This window comes from Mesoplodon densirostris, chromosome 7 (genome assembly GCF_025265405.1).
Source record: "Mesoplodon densirostris isolate mMesDen1 chromosome 7, mMesDen1 primary haplotype, whole genome shotgun sequence".
Classification (NCBI taxonomy): Eukaryota; Metazoa; Chordata; class Mammalia; order Artiodactyla; family Ziphiidae; genus Mesoplodon; species Mesoplodon densirostris.
Window position 1 is genome coordinate 55,259,288 of NC_082667.1, and position 17,129 is coordinate 55,276,416.

Here is a 17,129-nt window from a genome sequence, read left to right on the forward strand (position 1 = left end):
TTTCAGGTCACCTGAGACCAAGCTGCCTCTTGGCTGTCTGTGTCCTAATGTGCAGCTCACTTCTTGAACCTGGGTGACTCAGCTGTGAAATGAACAAGGGAAGAGGGTCATGTAATGAAATGGCTTAGTGTGTGGCAAAGAGCATTCAAGTGGGAGCCAGAAGCCCACTTCTGCTGCAATTTCCTAGCCATGAGTTGTCATTGTTTGCTGGCTAACAATTATGAGTACCCACTTCACATCAAGTTCTATACTAAGCTCTTTCATCACAACCCTATGATGAATGCTTTAGTATTCCCATTTTACCAGTGAGGAAACTGAGGTGCAAACAGCTAAAGTAACTTGCCCATGGTGCCCTTAAGGCTGGGATTCCAGTCTGGGACCACCTCTCTCTCACCTCCAGTCAGGGCTCTAGACTGATATGTGAGGTTGTGTAAGTTATACAAAGTAGAGAGGGAAGACAGGAGAAGCAAGGAGAACTACAATTCTTCAGCCTGTGGAAGGAAAACCACATTCACAGAAAGACAGACAAAATGAAAAGGCAGAGGACTTTGTACCAGATGAAGGAACAAGATAAAACCCCAGAAAAACAACTAAATGAAGTGGAGATAGGCAACCTTCCAGAAAACGAATTCAGAATAATGATAGTGAAGATGATCCAGGACCTCGGAAAAAGAATGGAGGCAAAGATCGAGAAGATGCAAGAAATGTTTAACAAAGACCTAGAAGAACTAAAGAACAAACACCTAGAAGAATTAAAGAACAAACAAACAGAGATGAACAATACAATAACTGAAATGAAAAATATACTAGAAGGAATCAATAGCAGAATAACTGAGGCAGAAGAATGGATAAGTGACCTGGAAGACAGAATGGTGGAATTCACTGCCATGGAACAGAATTTTAAAAAAAGAATGAAAAGAAATGAAGACAGCCTAAGAGACCTCTGAGACAACATTAAATGTACCAACATTCACATTATAGGGGTCCCAGAAGGAGAAGAGAGAGAGAAAGGACCCGAGAAAATATATGAAGAGATTATAGTCGAAAATTTCCCTAACTTGGGAAAGGAAATAGTCACCCAAGTCCAGGAAGCGCAGAGATTCCCAGGCAGGATAAACCCAAGGAGTAACAAACTGAGACACATAGTAATCAAATTGACAAAAATTAAAGACAAAGAAAAGATATTGAAAGCAACAAGGGAAAAACGACAAATAACATACAAGGGAACTCCCATAAAGTTAACAGCAATTTCTCAGTAGAAACTACAAGCCAGAAGGGAATGGCAGGACATATTTAAAGTGATGAACGGGAAAAATACCCAGCAAGGATCTCATTCAGATTCGACAGAGAAATTAAAACCTTTACAGACAAGCAAAAGCTAAGAGAATTCAGCACCACCAAACCAGCTCCACAACAAATGCTAAAGGAACTTCTCTAAGTGGGAAACACAAGAGAAGAAAAGGACCTACAAAAAAAAATAACAATTAAGAAAATGGTCATAGGAACATACATATCGATAATTACCTTAAACGTGAATGGATTAAATGCTCCAACCAAAAGACACAGGCTTGCTGAATGGATACAAAAACAAGACCTGGATATATGCTGTCTACAAGAGACCCACCTCAGACCTAGGGACACATACAGACTGAAAGTGAGGGGATGGAAAACGATATTCCATGCAAACAGAAGTCAAAAGAAAGCTGGAGTAGCAATACTTATATCAGATAAAATAGACTTTAAAATAAAGAATGTTACAAGAGACAAGGAAAGACACTACATAATGATCAAGGGATCAATCCAAGAAGAAGATATAACAATTATAAATATATATGCACCCAACATAGGAGCACCGCTTTACATGAGGCAACTGCTAACAGCTATAAAAGAGGAAATTGACAGTAACACAATAATATTGGGGGACTTTAACACCTCACTTACACCAGTGGACAGATCATTCAGACAGAAAATTAATAAGGAAACACAAGCTTTAAATGATGCAATAGACCAGATAGATTTAATTCATATTTATAGGACATTCCATCCAAAAACAGCAGATTACACTTTCTTCTCAAGTGCACACGGACATTCTCCCAGATAGATCACATCTTGGGTCACAAATCAAGCCTCAGTAAATTTAAGAAAATTGAAATCATATCAAGCATCTTTTCTGACCACAATGCTATGAGATTAGAAACCAATTACAGGGAAAAAAATGTAAAAAACACAAACACATGGAGGTTAAACAATGCATTACTAAATAAGCAAGAGATTACTGAAGAAATCAAAGAGGAAATCAGAAATACCTAGAGACAAATGACAATGAAGACATGATGATCCAAAACCTATGGGATGCAACAAAAGCAGTTCTAAGAGGGAAGTTTATAGCTATACAAGCATACCTCAAGAAACAAGAAAAATCTCAAATAAACAATCTAACCTTACACCTAAAGGAACTAGAGAAAGAAGAACAAACAAAACCCAAAGTTAGTAGAAGGAAAGAAAGCATAAAGATCAGAGCAGAAATAAATGAAATACAAACAAAGAAAACAATAGCAAAGATCAATAAAACTAAATGCTGGTTCTTTGAGAAGATAAACAAACTTGATAAACCATCAGCCAGAGTCATCAAGAAAAAGAGGGAGAGGACACAAATCAACAAAATTTAGAAATGAAAAAGGAGAAGTTACAACAGACACCACAGAAATACAAAGCATCCTAAGAGACTACTACAAGCAACTCTATGCCAATAAAATGGACAACCTGGAAGAAATGGACAAATTCTTAGAAAGGTATAACCTCCCAAGACTGAACCAGGAAGAAATAGATAATATGAACAGACCAATCACAAGTAATGAAATTGAAACTGTGAATAAAAATCTTCCAAAAAAAAAAGAATTTTCCAACAAACAGAAGTCCAGGACCAGATGGCTTCACAAGTGAATTCTATCAAACATTTAGAGAAGAGCTAACACCCATCCTTCTCAAACTCTTCCAAAAAATTGCAGAGGAAGGAATACTCCCAAACTCATTTTATGAGGCCACCATCACCCTGATAGCAAAACCAGACAAAGATACTACAAAAAAAGAAAATTACAGACCAATATCACTGATGAATATAGATGCATAAATCCTCAACAAAATACTAGCAAACAGAATCCAACAACACATTAAAAGGATCGTACACCATGATCAAGTAGGATTTATCCCAGGGATGCAAGGATTCTTCAGTATACGCAAATCGTTCAATGTGATACACCATATTAACAAATTGAAGAATAAAAACAATATGATTGGGGCTTCCCTGGTGTCGCAGTGGTTGAGAGTCCACCTGCCGATGCGGGGGACATGGGTTCGTGCCCCAGCCCGGGAAGATCCCACATGCTGTGGAGCAGCTGGGCCCGTGAGCCATGGCCGCTGAGCCTGCACGTCCGGAGCCTGTGCTCTGCAACGGGAGAGGCCACAACAGTGAGAGGCCCGCATACCGCAAAAAAAAAAAAAAAAAAAATTCTTGCTCAATTTATATCAGATAGTGTTCTGCCTATGTTTTCATCTAAGAGTTTTATAGTTTATAGTTTTATAGTTTTATATCTGGCCTTACGTTTAGGTTTTAATCCATTTTGTGTATGGTGTATTTTTACTCATGGGTGTAAATACACCCATGGGTGTATTTTATTTTAATCCATTTTGAGTTTATTTTTGTGTATGGTGTTAGGGAGTGTTCTAATTTCATTCTTTAACATGCACCATATTTCTTTAAGTGAAATTTTGCACCAAAGCCCAATGAATGAGACAGGTTGAGAAGAAATTGATTTGACTAATAGGATGAGGGTGGGCTATAGCTGCATCCTTTGACCACTTTTCTTTAGCCCTAAAGTCACCTCCAGAGAACTCAAGAGACTCCACGGGGCCCAGATGAAACACCACCATCCAAGTGAGGTCCAAAGTCTTAACCTGGTGTTCAAGCCTTTCTCGCCTTATTCTCTGCCTTCAGGCCCCACCTGTGGGCCAGACTCTGGGCTGAGCAGGAGAGACACCCGACCTGGACGCACAGTTCTGGCCCCCAGGAAGCTTGAGAGCCTGCTGGGGGAGGACAGACAACCAAGCAGGCCACTTCAACCTAGCTGGGTAACTATCACAAGAGCACAGGGAGCAGAGAGGAGAGGGGCTTGGCAAAGCTTCCGGAAGGAGTAACTATGTGAAGTTAGTAAGGCAGAAAGATGTGGGAATAATCTTAAATGCAGGATGGTGAGAAGAAAAATGTGTGTCTCTCTCTCTTTATATACATATTGGCTTGGCCAAAAATTTCGTTTGGGTTTGTCTGTAAGATGGTACAAAAACCCGAACGAACTTTTTGGCCAAACCAGTATATTCTCTATAACACAGTACATACACTATATATGTAAATATACTATACAGTACAGTATATAACACATATACTATATTTTTTAAAAGATTTTTTTCGCTTTTTGAAATTAATTAATTAATTTTATTTTCAGCTGCGTTGGGTCTTCGTTGCTGCTCGCAGGCTTTCTCTATCTGTCGTGAGCGGGGGCTACTCTTCATTGCGGTGCGCAGGCTTCTCACTGCTGTGGCTTCTCTTGTTGCGGAGCATGCGCTCTAGGCGGGCGGGCTCAGTAGTTGTGGCTCCCTGGCTCTAGAGCGCAGGCTCAGTAGTTTTGGTGCCCGGGTTTAGTTTCTCTGCGGTGTGTAGGATCTTCCCAGATCAGGGATTGAACCCATGTCCCCTGCATTAGCAGTTGGATTCTTAACTTCTGTGCCACCGGGGAAGCCCCATACATATACTATATTAAAGTATACACATATAGCATACATTCTATATCTATATTCTAAATATAATAAATTACAATTTTCCTGATTTCATGCATCTATATATTATTTATGGTTACATATACAGTAAATAAAAACTTACATGGGAATGAAAACATCAATTTAAGGAGCCAGCTCTGGGAAGAAGGAGGGTGAAAGAGAGGAGTACATAGGTACTTTCTATTTGTTAGGTCTTATTTCTCGAGCTGAGTGATGGGTACATGGATATTTATATATTCATTCTCTCATATTTGTGAATACATTAAGTAATTAGAACCAAAAGAAAAAAGAAAAAAAGAAAAGTGGGAAATGTTTTCCAGGTAGAGGTACCAGCTTGAGCAAATGCCCAGAGACACGAAGTAGTAGGAATACCGGTGACTTCTCAGCATGCTGCACTCTCCCAAACGCCACTACTAGCTTTTCCAAATCTTCACTCCCCCAATTCCCACCTCAGCCCTTTTGCCCAGCCTCACCCTCCGCGGCTGACCTTTCTGACCAGATCAGCCCCCTCCCCTATCGGATAGGCTCTCATCCCAGTGGCAGGTGTACACCTCTCGTTTGACCGTTCAATCCCCGAATGCCTGTCTCGCCTCAAAGCCTGCAGACTCCAGGAAGGCAGGGCGGGCTCCAGCCCCAAAGCTGGGTCGCAAGGCGGGGGGCCCGGCCGCTGCAGCTTCGGCCAGCAGGGGGCGCTGCAGGGCAGGCCAGGACCGGTGCTCCGCCCGCGCCGCCGCCGCCGCCCGAGCCAGCTATTGCGTCCCAGAGCCCCCGCCAGGGCGACGAGACACGTCGCCAGCGGAAACAGAGTTTCCAAGCGGTAATTGTCCGTCTCGCTTTGATAAAAAGGGTTGGCCGATGCGGGAGACACTGGGAGGAAAATCCTCTCATCGTTTTAAGACCGCATTCACCAGATAGGCGTCATTACGGTTTCGTAGCTGTTTTTTAAAGAAAGGGGTTTGACTCAGCAGCTGGAAAGCACGGAGCCGATTTCTTTCTTTCCTACCACTGCCCTTTCGAACCGATTCTGCGGACTCATGCTTTACTTTTCCCGGATGAAATCTCGGCAGGTCCCCTAGCTTTCCGAGAGCCTCCCGTTTATTGTCAGGCACTCTACATGCAGGCCAGTGTTAAAGCAAAGATGCCCCTGTTCTGGCCACCTCTGGCTGGGACACCTGCTGGCTGGGGAGGGACTGGGCAGCCTCTCTCGCCTCGCTTTTCTGCTCCTCCTGCCCCTGCCCCGGCTGCCTCTGGCACTCCAGAGCTGGGGGGAGGGGGTGGGGTAGTCTCAGCCAGGAAGGTCTACCTACGATAGAGCCCTCTGGTCTTGGCATTTTCTCTCAGGAGCACTTCTGATAGGCTCCTGGGAGACCTACCACACCATTCAGCTGCAGTACCCCTAAAAAAAGGGGGTCCTTCCTCTTTGGGGCTGTTTACAGCCCCTTGGCTTCTGCATCCCTCCTCACACTTCCAGCCTCATTCTGCGGGAGTCCCCTCTCCCCTGAGCGGAAGCCCTCTTCCACGGGGTGCTTTCCAAGAAGGTCTCATTCTTCTCCTTACTGTGGGATCTACTGGTGCCCTAAGAGAAACACACAGCTGGAAGTACAGCCCCCTGCCTAGGAGCGCCCCCCACCCCGGCACTCACCAGCTCTCACCAGATTCCAGACCTCATAGCCCCCCCTCCAAGGCTCCCCAAATAGTTCTCCCAAAGCCTCTCTCCCCTGGTTCGAGGTGACGGGGCGGGGGGGGGGGGGGGGAGAGCTCCTTCCCCTCCCTGGTAAGGTGCGGTTGGGGGACAGGCAGAGTGAATGCGCTGGCAACTCTCTCTCCGGCGGTTCCTGGGGGACGTTGACTTTCTCTCCGTGGCAGTCAGGTTAGCTGAGCAATGGCTTTTAGTCCTGCCCTCTCTCCTCCTCCGGAGCTCTGCATGGGTGGTTCAGCCTCTCACTTTAAGTTCAGCAGGTCTGGCCTTTGGGGCCTCAGCTGAAATTCTGAGGTGAATGGGAAAGTCTTTATTTACATCTTATTGGTTTCCAGCCTTTGCCTGAGAGCAATGTCTCTAACCTCAACCCAGAAAAGACCTTGCCAAAGGATCCACCCAAAATACAAATCTGTACTCCCCTGGTAAAACTTTTCACTCTCCAGCTACTCCCAGTAGGCAAGCTGCATTTCAGCTCCTGAGCTTTACAGACGCTTCCAGAACCTCAGGCTTTCTCTCACAACTTTGCCTTTCCTTCCACCAGAGGAGTTCTAGCTCCACTTCTCCACTTGGCTGATCCCTTGAGGTCTTTGAAGACCAGAGTCAAAATGTCACCTCCTCCAGAAAGCCTTCCACTACCTCCACTGTGCTTCCACAGCCCTTGCCACAAATAGTGTTTTGTTATGATTACCTGGATCTGGATCTGTCTCCCCACTCGATCCTGAGCTCTTTGAGAACAAGGATGGTATTTGTTTTGCTGAGTGTGTTTAAATTTTTTATATGAAAAACACCAAAAAGAAAGTAAAAATCACCTATAATCCCAGCACTTTTTAAAAATGGAAGTGGAGTTGATTTACAATGTTGTGTTAATTTCTGTTGTACAGCAAAGTGATTAAGTTATACATATATATACATTCTTTTTTTAAATACTCTTTTCCATTATAGTTTATCATAGGATACTGAATATAGTTCTCTGTGCTATACAGTAGGACCTTGTTGTTTATTCATTCCATGTAACAGCTTACATATGCTACCCCCAACCTCCCACTCCATCCCTCCTCTGACCCCCTCCCTCTTGGCAACCACAAGTCTGTTTTCCATGTCCATGAATCTGTTTCTGTTTCATAGATAGGTTCATTTGTGTCATATTTTAGATTCCACATATAAGTGATACCATATGGTATTTGTCTTTCTCTTTCTGATTTACTTCACTTAGTATGATAATCTCTAGTTGCATCCATGTTGTTGCAAATGGCATTATTTCATTCTTTTTTATGGCCAAGTAATATTCCATTGTATATATGTACCACATCTTCTTTTTTTTTTTTTTTTTTTTTTTTTTTTGTGGTACGCGGGCCTCTCACTGTTGTGGCCTCTCCCGTTGTGGAGCACAGGCTCTGGACGCGCAGGCTCAGCAGCCATGGCTCACGGGCCCAGCTGCTCCGCAGTATGTGGGATCTTCCCAGACTGGGGCACGAACCCGTGTCCCCTGCATCGGCAGGCAGACTCTCAACCACTGCGCCACCAGGGAAGCCCATGTACCACATCTTCTTTATCCATTCCTCTGTTGATGGACATTTAGGTTGTTTCCATGTCTTCGCTATTGTGAACAGTGCTGCTATGAACATAGGGGTGCATGTGTCTTTTTGGATTAGAGTTTTGTCTGGATATATGCCCAGGAGTGGGATTGCTGGGTCATATGGTAGCTCTATTTTTAGTTTTCCGAGGAACCTCCATACTGTTTTCCATAGTGGCTGTACCAACTTAGAATCCCACCAACAGTGCAGGAGGGTTCCCTTTTATTCACATCCTCTCCAGCATTTGTTATTTGTAGAGTTTTTAATGATGGCCATTCTGACCAGTGCCCAGCACTTATTTCTGATACCACAGAAAGGACAAAGAATCTTCCTTCTCCTGTGTGTCCCACCAATCTCACCTCTAGTGACAAACACTTTTAAGAGGGTGATATGATTCTTTACTGCCTTTTCCTGGCACACAAATGCACACACACACACACAATTTTATAATTCTTACTATCATCTTCATCTACAATTTCCATTTTCACTTAACAGTCTATCTTGGGTATCTTTCCATCTGACTGCATATGATTCTACCTCATTCATTTTTTTAAAATTGTGTGTATTTATTTATTTATATATATAAAACCAAAAATTTGCCATTTTAACTATTTTTAAGTGTACAATTTAGTGGCATTAATTACATTCACAATATTGTGCAACCATCACCATTATCTATTTCCAAAATTTTTTCATCATGCCAAACAGAAACTCTGTACCCATTCAGCAATAACTCCCCATGCTCCCCTGCCCCTCCCCTCATAACCCCTGGCAACCTCTAATGTACTTTCTGCCTCTATGAATTCCCCATTTTATTTTATTTATTTTTTTTATTTTTTATTTTTTTTTTTTGCGGTATGCGGGCCTCTCACTGCTGTGGCCTCCCCCGTTGCGGAGCACAGGTTCCGGACGCGCAGGCTCAGCGGCCATGGCTCACGGGCCCAGCCGCTCCGCGGCATATGGGATCCTCCCAGACCGGGGCACGAACCCGTATCCCCTGCATCGGCAGGCGGACTCTCAACCACTTGCGCCACCAGGGAGGCCCAATTCCCCATTTTAAAAAAAATTATTTATTTATCTATTTGGCTGCATGGGTCTTAGTTGCAGCATACAGGATCTTTAGTTGTGGTGTGTGGGACCTTTAGTTGTGGCATGTGGGATCTTTAGTTGTGGCATGTGGGATCTAGTTCCCTGATGAGGGATTGAACCTGGGCCCCCTGCATTGGGAGTGTGGGGTCTTAACCAATGGAGCACCAGGGAAGTCCCAAATGCCCCATTTTAAAAAAATGACTGAATATTACTCTACAGTAGGAAACATTATCATCTATTTAACCATTCTCTACTAATAGACATTTAGGGTGTTCCCAAGTTTGGATAACAAACAATGCTACAACAAATATCCTCATGCAGAAAGTTGAGGAGTGGGGTTGCTGAGACATAGGGTGTGTGCATTCAAAAATCTAACAGGTACTTATCAGCCTGTGCATCACATTTTGCATGAAGGTTTCTGACCCCCATTCCCAGATATTCTGGTTTAATAAGAATGCACAGGGGCCCAGCAACCTGAATTTTTATAAAATCCTACCTGATCATTGTGATGGGAGAACACACAATGAGAAACATGGCCATGGGGCCTGGATCTGCTGTGTTCCTGGGTCCCCAGAATCTGCCCTCAGAGAGCGGGTTTCTTCCCTGGAGCTACATCATAAACTGATGTCCCTACCCACAGCCTGCTGCCAATACACCAAGGCTGCCCTGATGAGTCATCGGGCACAGTGTGCTGGCCCCTGAGGTGACAAAGCCTCTATGGAAATCTTGATGGATTGTGTGTCTCCCAACCTGGAAGCCCTGAGTCACCCTGGTGTACCGTGCAGCTCCCAATTTTGTGATCTGTTAGCTTTCCCTTTTGTGGGAGGCAAACTCACCCCTCATCAAGGCCCATGAAGGAAAAGGCTGCCTTATCTCCCTGGGGAAATTATGACTCACACAACAGGAGTGGTGGGTGGAGGACAGAGAGGAGAGGAGAAGAGAAAACAGACAGAAACAAGGCTGAATTCCGGGGCAGGGGGGAATTAAAAGGTGAAGGAAAAAGAGTAGAGAGGAAGGGACAGCAAAAAGACCAGAGTTAGAGGGAAGACACAGAAAGGAAAGAGAGAGAGAAAAGGGAGGGGGGAGCAAGAAGGAAGAGAAGACGGGAGAAAGAAAAGACAACATGGAGCAGGACGTGGGGTGCGTTCCTTAGCTGGTATTTTGGATCACTCCAGAACAAGATGCTCATCAGATCTCAGGAAGACTCCGATGGTGGAGGTGGCCTGGCTTGGTTCTCAGGCCCTGCCTATAAGCCAGCTCATGTTTTCAGCCTCGCCAGCAGCCTCTGCAGCCCCCTGGGGGCTGGTGGGTGGGGTCAGACTCTGAACAGGGGCAAAAACACACTAAGGAGCAGCCATACCCTGTGTGCCTGGATGGTGGGCACAGCCTCCGTAGTCATTTGGCAACAAGGAAGAGATCCTCAAAAAAGGTGCATACTCCTCACTCACTGTCTTAGCTAGAAAGGATGCTCCTTGCAGGGCTAGTTACAGTAAAGGAGAAAAAAGAAAGAAAGAAGGCAGAAATGAAGTGTGGCTTAATACAGGGGTCCCCAACCCCCAGGCCGCGGGCTGATACCAGTCCATGGCCTGTTAGGAACCAGACTGCACAGCAGGAGGTGAGTGGCGGGGTGAGTAGACGAAGCTTCATCTGTCGCTCCCCATCGCTCCCCGTCACTCGCATTACTGCCTGAACCATAAACCCCAACCCATGTCCGTGGAAAAACTGTCTTCCACGAAACCGGTCCCTGGTGCCAAAAAGGTTGGGGACTGCTGGCTTAATAGATTTATGATACATTCTTACAACACACTGTGATGTAGCCGTTACAAATGGTGTATAGAAGAGCCCTTAATAAAATGGGAGAAATCCTCACAATAGTAGATGAAAAAAATAAATACATATATGTTCAAATAAATCTTAGGCTCCGGACGCACAGGCTCAGTGGCCATGGCTCATGGGCCCAGCTGCTCCACGGCATGTGGGATCTTCCCGGACCGGGGCACAAACCCATGTCCCCTGCATTGGCAGGCGGACTCTCAGCCACTGCTCCACCAGGGAAGCCCCAAATTAATCTTTAAAATGGTACGATTTGGGGGCCTCCCTGGTGGCGCAAGTGGTTGAGAGTCCGCCTGCCGATGCAGGGGATACGGGTTCGTGCCCCGGTCTGGGAGGATCCCATATGCCGCGGAGCGGCTGGGCCCGTGAGCCATGGCCGCTGAGCCTGCGCGTCCGGAGCCTGTGCTCCGCAACGGGAGAGGCCACAACAGTGAGAGGCCCGCATACCGCAAAAAAAAAAAAAATGGTACGATTTGGATTTCCCTGGTGGTCCAGTGGTTAAGACTCCACGCTTCCACTGCAGGGGACGCAGGTTTGATCCCTGGTCGGGGAAGTTCCACAGGCTGTGGGGTGCAGCCAAAAAGAAAGAAAAGGTATGATTCAAATGTTGTTAGTGGATATGTGTGTAATGGGGGTGGTATTGCCTCTGCCCAACTCAAAGTCTTCTCAACGTTCACTTCAACCCTGTGCTAAGAGGTAGTCGTTTTGTTTTTGTTTTTGGCAATGGGATGTCTAGACTCCACCCCTTCCCCACTAGCCCCATGCTCTCCCTTTAGGGGAAATTCCCATTCACGTCTTGCCAGGGTAGGTAACTCCTAGTCCCTGCTCCCACTGCAGAAGCCCGAATGATTGGCTGCTTCTTCTACCTGTCCCTCGTATACCCAGGGGCCTGCCTGTGACCACAGCAGCAGAAGCCACTCAGTTCTGCAGTGTAATCCTAGTCAGGCTCCTGCCACTGGGCCCCCTGAGCTCCTGGTGCCCATCCCCTAGGAACACTGATAATCGTGGAAATTTCCTTTTGGTTTAAAGAGCTGGCCTTGGCCTCTGCTACTGGCCACCAGAAGCCTGGTCTGACACTTTCACTGAGTTCAGCTGCAGGCAGTTCTGCTACCATCACCCACTTGGTGGGCAGGGCCCCGCCCCTCCTTGGGTTAGGCTGTCTTGGGGCTGTGTGAGAAGGTGTCCCTCTGAGGTAATCAACTGGGGTCTGCACACTGGGGCTGGGCAGCCAGTGAATGAGGAGGTGGATGGGATGCAGTTAATTCCTCTCCAGGAACACAAGGAGGATGAGCTGGCAGAGGTCCTGAGTACAGGCCATGGGACATGCTCTTCTCAGTGACAATGGGTAAACAGTAACTAGCCCCACGTGGTGCCTGGGCACCTAAAAACTGGCCCTGCAAGCCAAAAGCTGCCAGCATGACCTGAAAAAGAGGGTCTGGGGAGGAGTTGGGAGGGCATCCAAGCTCTCACTCAGACTAGTCCAGAGAGAGGCCTTTGGGGCTCCAAGTGATGGCTCAGAGAGGGAGGAGCTGCCCACCAGGAGCGGGAACCCAAGGATTCTGGAGGTCCCAGGACTTGGGGCACTGCCCACGTCAGCTATGTTGACCTATACTATCCTTGCTGGGCAGGATTCAGTCAGAAACCCTTAGATGAAAAGGGTCTCTGGGTGGGACTTCCCTGGTGGCGCAGTGGTTAAGAATCCGCCTACCAATGCAGGGGACAGGGGTTTGAGCCCTGGTCCGGGGAGATGCCACATGCTGTGGAGCAACTAAGCCCGTGCGCCACAACTACTGAGCCTGCGCTCTAGAGCCCGTGAGCCACAACTACTGAGCCTGCGAGCCACAACTACTGAAGTCCATGCGCCTAGAGCCCATGCTCTGCAACAAGAGAAGCCACTGCAATGAGAAGCCTGCGCGCCGCAATGAAGAGTAGCCCCTGCTCACTGCAACTAGAGAAAGCCCGCGTGCAGCAACGAAGACCCAGTGCAGCCAAAAATGAAAAATAAAAAGAAAGAAAAAAAAGAAAAGGGTCTCTGGGTATGTGTTGGGGAGTATTCAGGGAGAACAGCTGGAAAGATGATCCCTATTTCACAGCTGGCCTGGTAGGGGGAGCCAGGGGCAAGAGTGGGTGGCAATGATTTTTTAAAAAAACTTTTAATTGAAGTATAACTTAAATACAGAGGAATGCACCCAGTAATTGTCACAAGATGTAAACACACCTGTGTAACCATTACCCAGGCCAAGACAAAAAACATTACTCAGGGTCTCAGAAGCCCCCCATTTGGGTAGCAGTGGTTTTAGAGAGGAAAGTGGACAGGGTCTGAGAGCAAAGGAGGAAGGAAGGAAAAGATCCTCCCAGGTGCCACCTGACTGACAAGTGAACTGGCCTGCAGCAGGGCTCGGGGACACAACACACACCCAGAAGTTCAGGGTCGTCCCTTGGGAACTTGGTGAGCCATTGGCAGCCCTGCAAAGAAAGGCAAGCAACAGGGGCTTTGGAGAAGATCACAGACCAGGTAGGACTGGGCTGAGAGCCTGAGGGCAAACAGGAAAGATGATTGCTTCCGGGCTGGGCTGGGAGGGTCTAGGAGTGGTTGGTCCCAGGGTAGTGGCTGCAGCAGCCACTATTTGCTCTCTGCAGTTTGTTTGTCCAAGAATGATTCATGTGAGTTCCACTGATCAGCGCCTCCTCCTCCTTGCCCCACTATGAGCTCCCGTGTCAAGGGCAGAGGGGCATGAGGGACAAGCACAGCTGTGACATCAGGGAGACCTGCGTTTGAACCCCGGCTCTAGGCTGTGTGACTTTGGAAACGTCACATTCCCTCTCTAACTTCGGTCAGCAAAATGGGACAACAACCTGTGCCTCATAAGATAGTTGTGAAGAAGAAACGAGAAAAAACACATAAAATGCCTGACACTGGGCAGGCCCTTAATAAATGCTTGCTCCTTTTCTTCGCCCTTTTTTCATTTAACAAATATTTATCTGGGGCCTGGTATAAAGCAGGCAGCTGTGCTAGGCACTAGGAAAAGAGTGGTGAACAAAACAAGTATGGAGACTGGCTGCCCTCATGGAGCTTAGAATCTAAGCAGTGGGACAGACATTAAATAAACAAACAAATACACATCGTGAAGGAGAAGCACAATGTATTATGAGAAAGAATATCAGTGGTGACTTCCTTCCAGTAGAGTGGTCAGGGAAGGCCTCTTGGGAGAGGTGACACACATAAGCTGAGACCTAAAGGATAAGAATGAACCAGGCATTTTGGAAAGCAGGACCCAGAGTGGCAAAAAGGCACAGGTTTAGAAGCCAGATGTGGATGGGTTTCAAATCTTGGGTCCACTACTTACTCAGCTGTGGGACTTTAGGTGAGTCCCTTTACCAGTTAAGGCCTCAGTTTTATTTTCTATAAAATGTGGTTAAAAACACTTACTTTATAGAATTGTGATGATGAAACCCAACTATGTATATCAAGTGCCCTGCCTGGAGTCTCTCCGTAAAAATCAGTTCCCTTCCTCTACCAGCTCTCGATTAATTGTCGAGAGACTGGCCCAGAGATGATACATGCACACATTCAAAAACACACACACACACACACGTGCATGTGCAGTACATACACCATCAAGAACACACAGAGGCAGGACACAGGTGCCTCCTCAAGCTGGGGGTTCGAGGAGAGGTTCATGAAAAGACTCTACAGAGATATGGCAGGGATTGGGGAGAGAAGCAGGAAATAGTGCAGTCCTTCAGGGCCGCTAACTGTGGGGACCTAAAAGGGTGAGGAAGACAGTGGTTACCAGAACCAAAGAGAATAGCTGTGTGGAGCGGGTGCCTAAGGGACACAGCTGACTTACAAGGACTGGGCAGGGAGATGGCCAGGGAATAATGAGTCTGATCTCAGCCTCCCCTTTCCCTCTGATCTCCTGCTAGGCCTCGCGTTGGCCAAATTCAGACGGAAGCTGGAGGGCATGGGAGCCTGTGCCTATAGCCCATTAGGATCAGCCTCCCAGGGTGGCGAGCCAGTGCGGGGAAGGGTGGAGAGGATCTGGAGGGACAACTGGCAGAGACACAGTACAAAACCCTCCACCTTTGGGCCCCTTTAGAATGTGACAGATATATCCAATGTAAAATGACTTACATCAAAAGGGAATAACGTCAGGTCACCTAACTAGAAACTCCAGGGGTAGGGCCTTCGCCATAGCTTGATCAGTGCTCAAATGATGGCCAGGAACAGGTATCTCGTCTCTCAATTCTATTTGCCTTCATATGTCAGCTTCATTCTCAAGCTGTATGTAGTGGCAAGATGAGAGTGGCAGTAGAGAGTAAAGGGGGGCTGGTCCCCAGAGGAAAACTGTAGTTATGTATAAAGAAGGAGAGAGAATAGAAGCTGGGTGGAAACATTACACACGTCCACTACGGTTTATGTCAGGGTGCTCATAAACTCGGGTGACAGGGATTGCTACTGGGGCCAGGGTGAGCAGTCTCCTCTGTTTGAGTGTGGCCTGTTGGGGAAATGTAGATGTCTCTGGGCCACCCATTCCCACTTCTCACTAAAGGGACCTGAAGATTACCTAGCCTAGTGACCCCATATGACAGGTAGCAAAAGGCTTTACACAAGAGCATGCACTTAATATCAAGGCCAGGACTTAAACGCAGGCCACACAATCTGTCCTCCATACCTGACTTCTTTTTAATTTTTTTATATTTATTTTTTATTTTATTTTATTTTTTTGGCCATGCCGCATGGCTTGTGGGATCTTAGTTCCCTGATCAGGGATCAAACCCATGCCTCATGCAGTAGAAACACAGAGTTCTAACCACTGGACTGCCAGGGAAGTCCCATGACTTTTTTTTTAAGTTTTAGTTTTATATTTATTTATTTATTTTTATTTGGTTGTGCCGGGTCTTAGTTGCGGCAGGCGGGCTCCTTAGTTGCAGCTCAAGGGCTCCTTAGCTGTGGCATGCAAACTCTTAGTTGCGGCATGCATGTGGGATCTAGTTCCCTGACCAGGGATCGAACCCAGGCCCCCTGCATCAGGAGCGTGGAGACTTATCCACTGCGCCACCAGGGAAGTCCCATGACTTCTTTTTTAAAAAAGAAATAAGAAACACCCCTAGAGAGTGTTTGGAAAAGAAAGACAGGAAGGAATAAGGAAAGAAAGAAAGGAAGGAAGGAAGAGAGGGAGAAATACATGCTCTTGTCCAACTCCCAGCACCTGATGCCACGACTGAAACATAGTAGGCCCTCGGATATCTATGTCCCCCATCTCTAAAGGGGAATAGTACTACCTGCTATTTGTTCTGAAGGTGAAATGGAACAGAACTCTCCAAAGCACCTGGCCCAAAGTCAGACCAGTCTGGTTTGGTCCTGGACCATTCTATAAAGACCTGGATATTTCTCAAACAGGCATGGAGCAGAGGGAAGGGAAGAGGGTTCTTGTGAGTTGGCAGGGGTCTCCCCCACTGTGGAACTCACAAAGGGAGCCTTGTGTGGGAGTGGTGGCAGGATGCGTCAAGCGACAGCTGGGCCCAGGGCTGCCAGGCCTGGGCTGGGCGGGGCTTGGCTGGGCACTCCGCCACAGGCAGCCCTCTGAGGGCCCTTTCATCCGAGTCCCAGCTGCCACTTGGCTGGTTGGCCCAAAGCCCAGCAGCCTGGAGAGGAGAGGGGCTGGCAGCTTTGTCTCAGGAAGAACAAAGAGTAGGGTGCGTGGGAGGAGGGCAGAGGGAAGCAGTGCTTGCTCTTGGATTCAGGCCAAAGGGAAACAAGATCCAGTTTTAGGCAACACCAAGGGACTGTTTGAATTCTTTTGTTGCCATAGCATCAAGCCAGACAGTTTCCCAGAGACCATCTCAAACAATATCCCAACCCCCACCACGTTACAGGTGAAGAACTGAGGCCCAGAGAGGGACACGGATTTGGCCAAGGTTACACACGAATGGTAGAGCCAGAACTGGAACCCCAGTCGGTCTCTTGTCTCCGGTGCTGAAGGACTCTGAAAGAAGCACTTCATCTCTGGGACCCTTGGGGTCCTCATACATAAAATGGAGGTGCTAATTCCTATTTTGAATGGTGAGGGTCAAATGTGCTAATGGATATAAAAGGAAGA

The 17,129-nt window shown here is 46.9% G+C and overlaps 1 long non-coding RNA gene across 1 annotated transcript in view; it reads right to left on the bottom strand.

The window, feature by feature from the left end:
• Positions 1-17,129, bottom strand: part of LOC132494026 (uncharacterized) — a 22,913-nt gene continuing 5,784 nt past the window's right edge. Inside the window, exon 3 of the long non-coding RNA XR_009533037.1 lies at positions 1-82. This is a non-coding gene — a long non-coding RNA (uncharacterized LOC132494026). The remainder of the gene's footprint in view (positions 83-17,129) is intronic.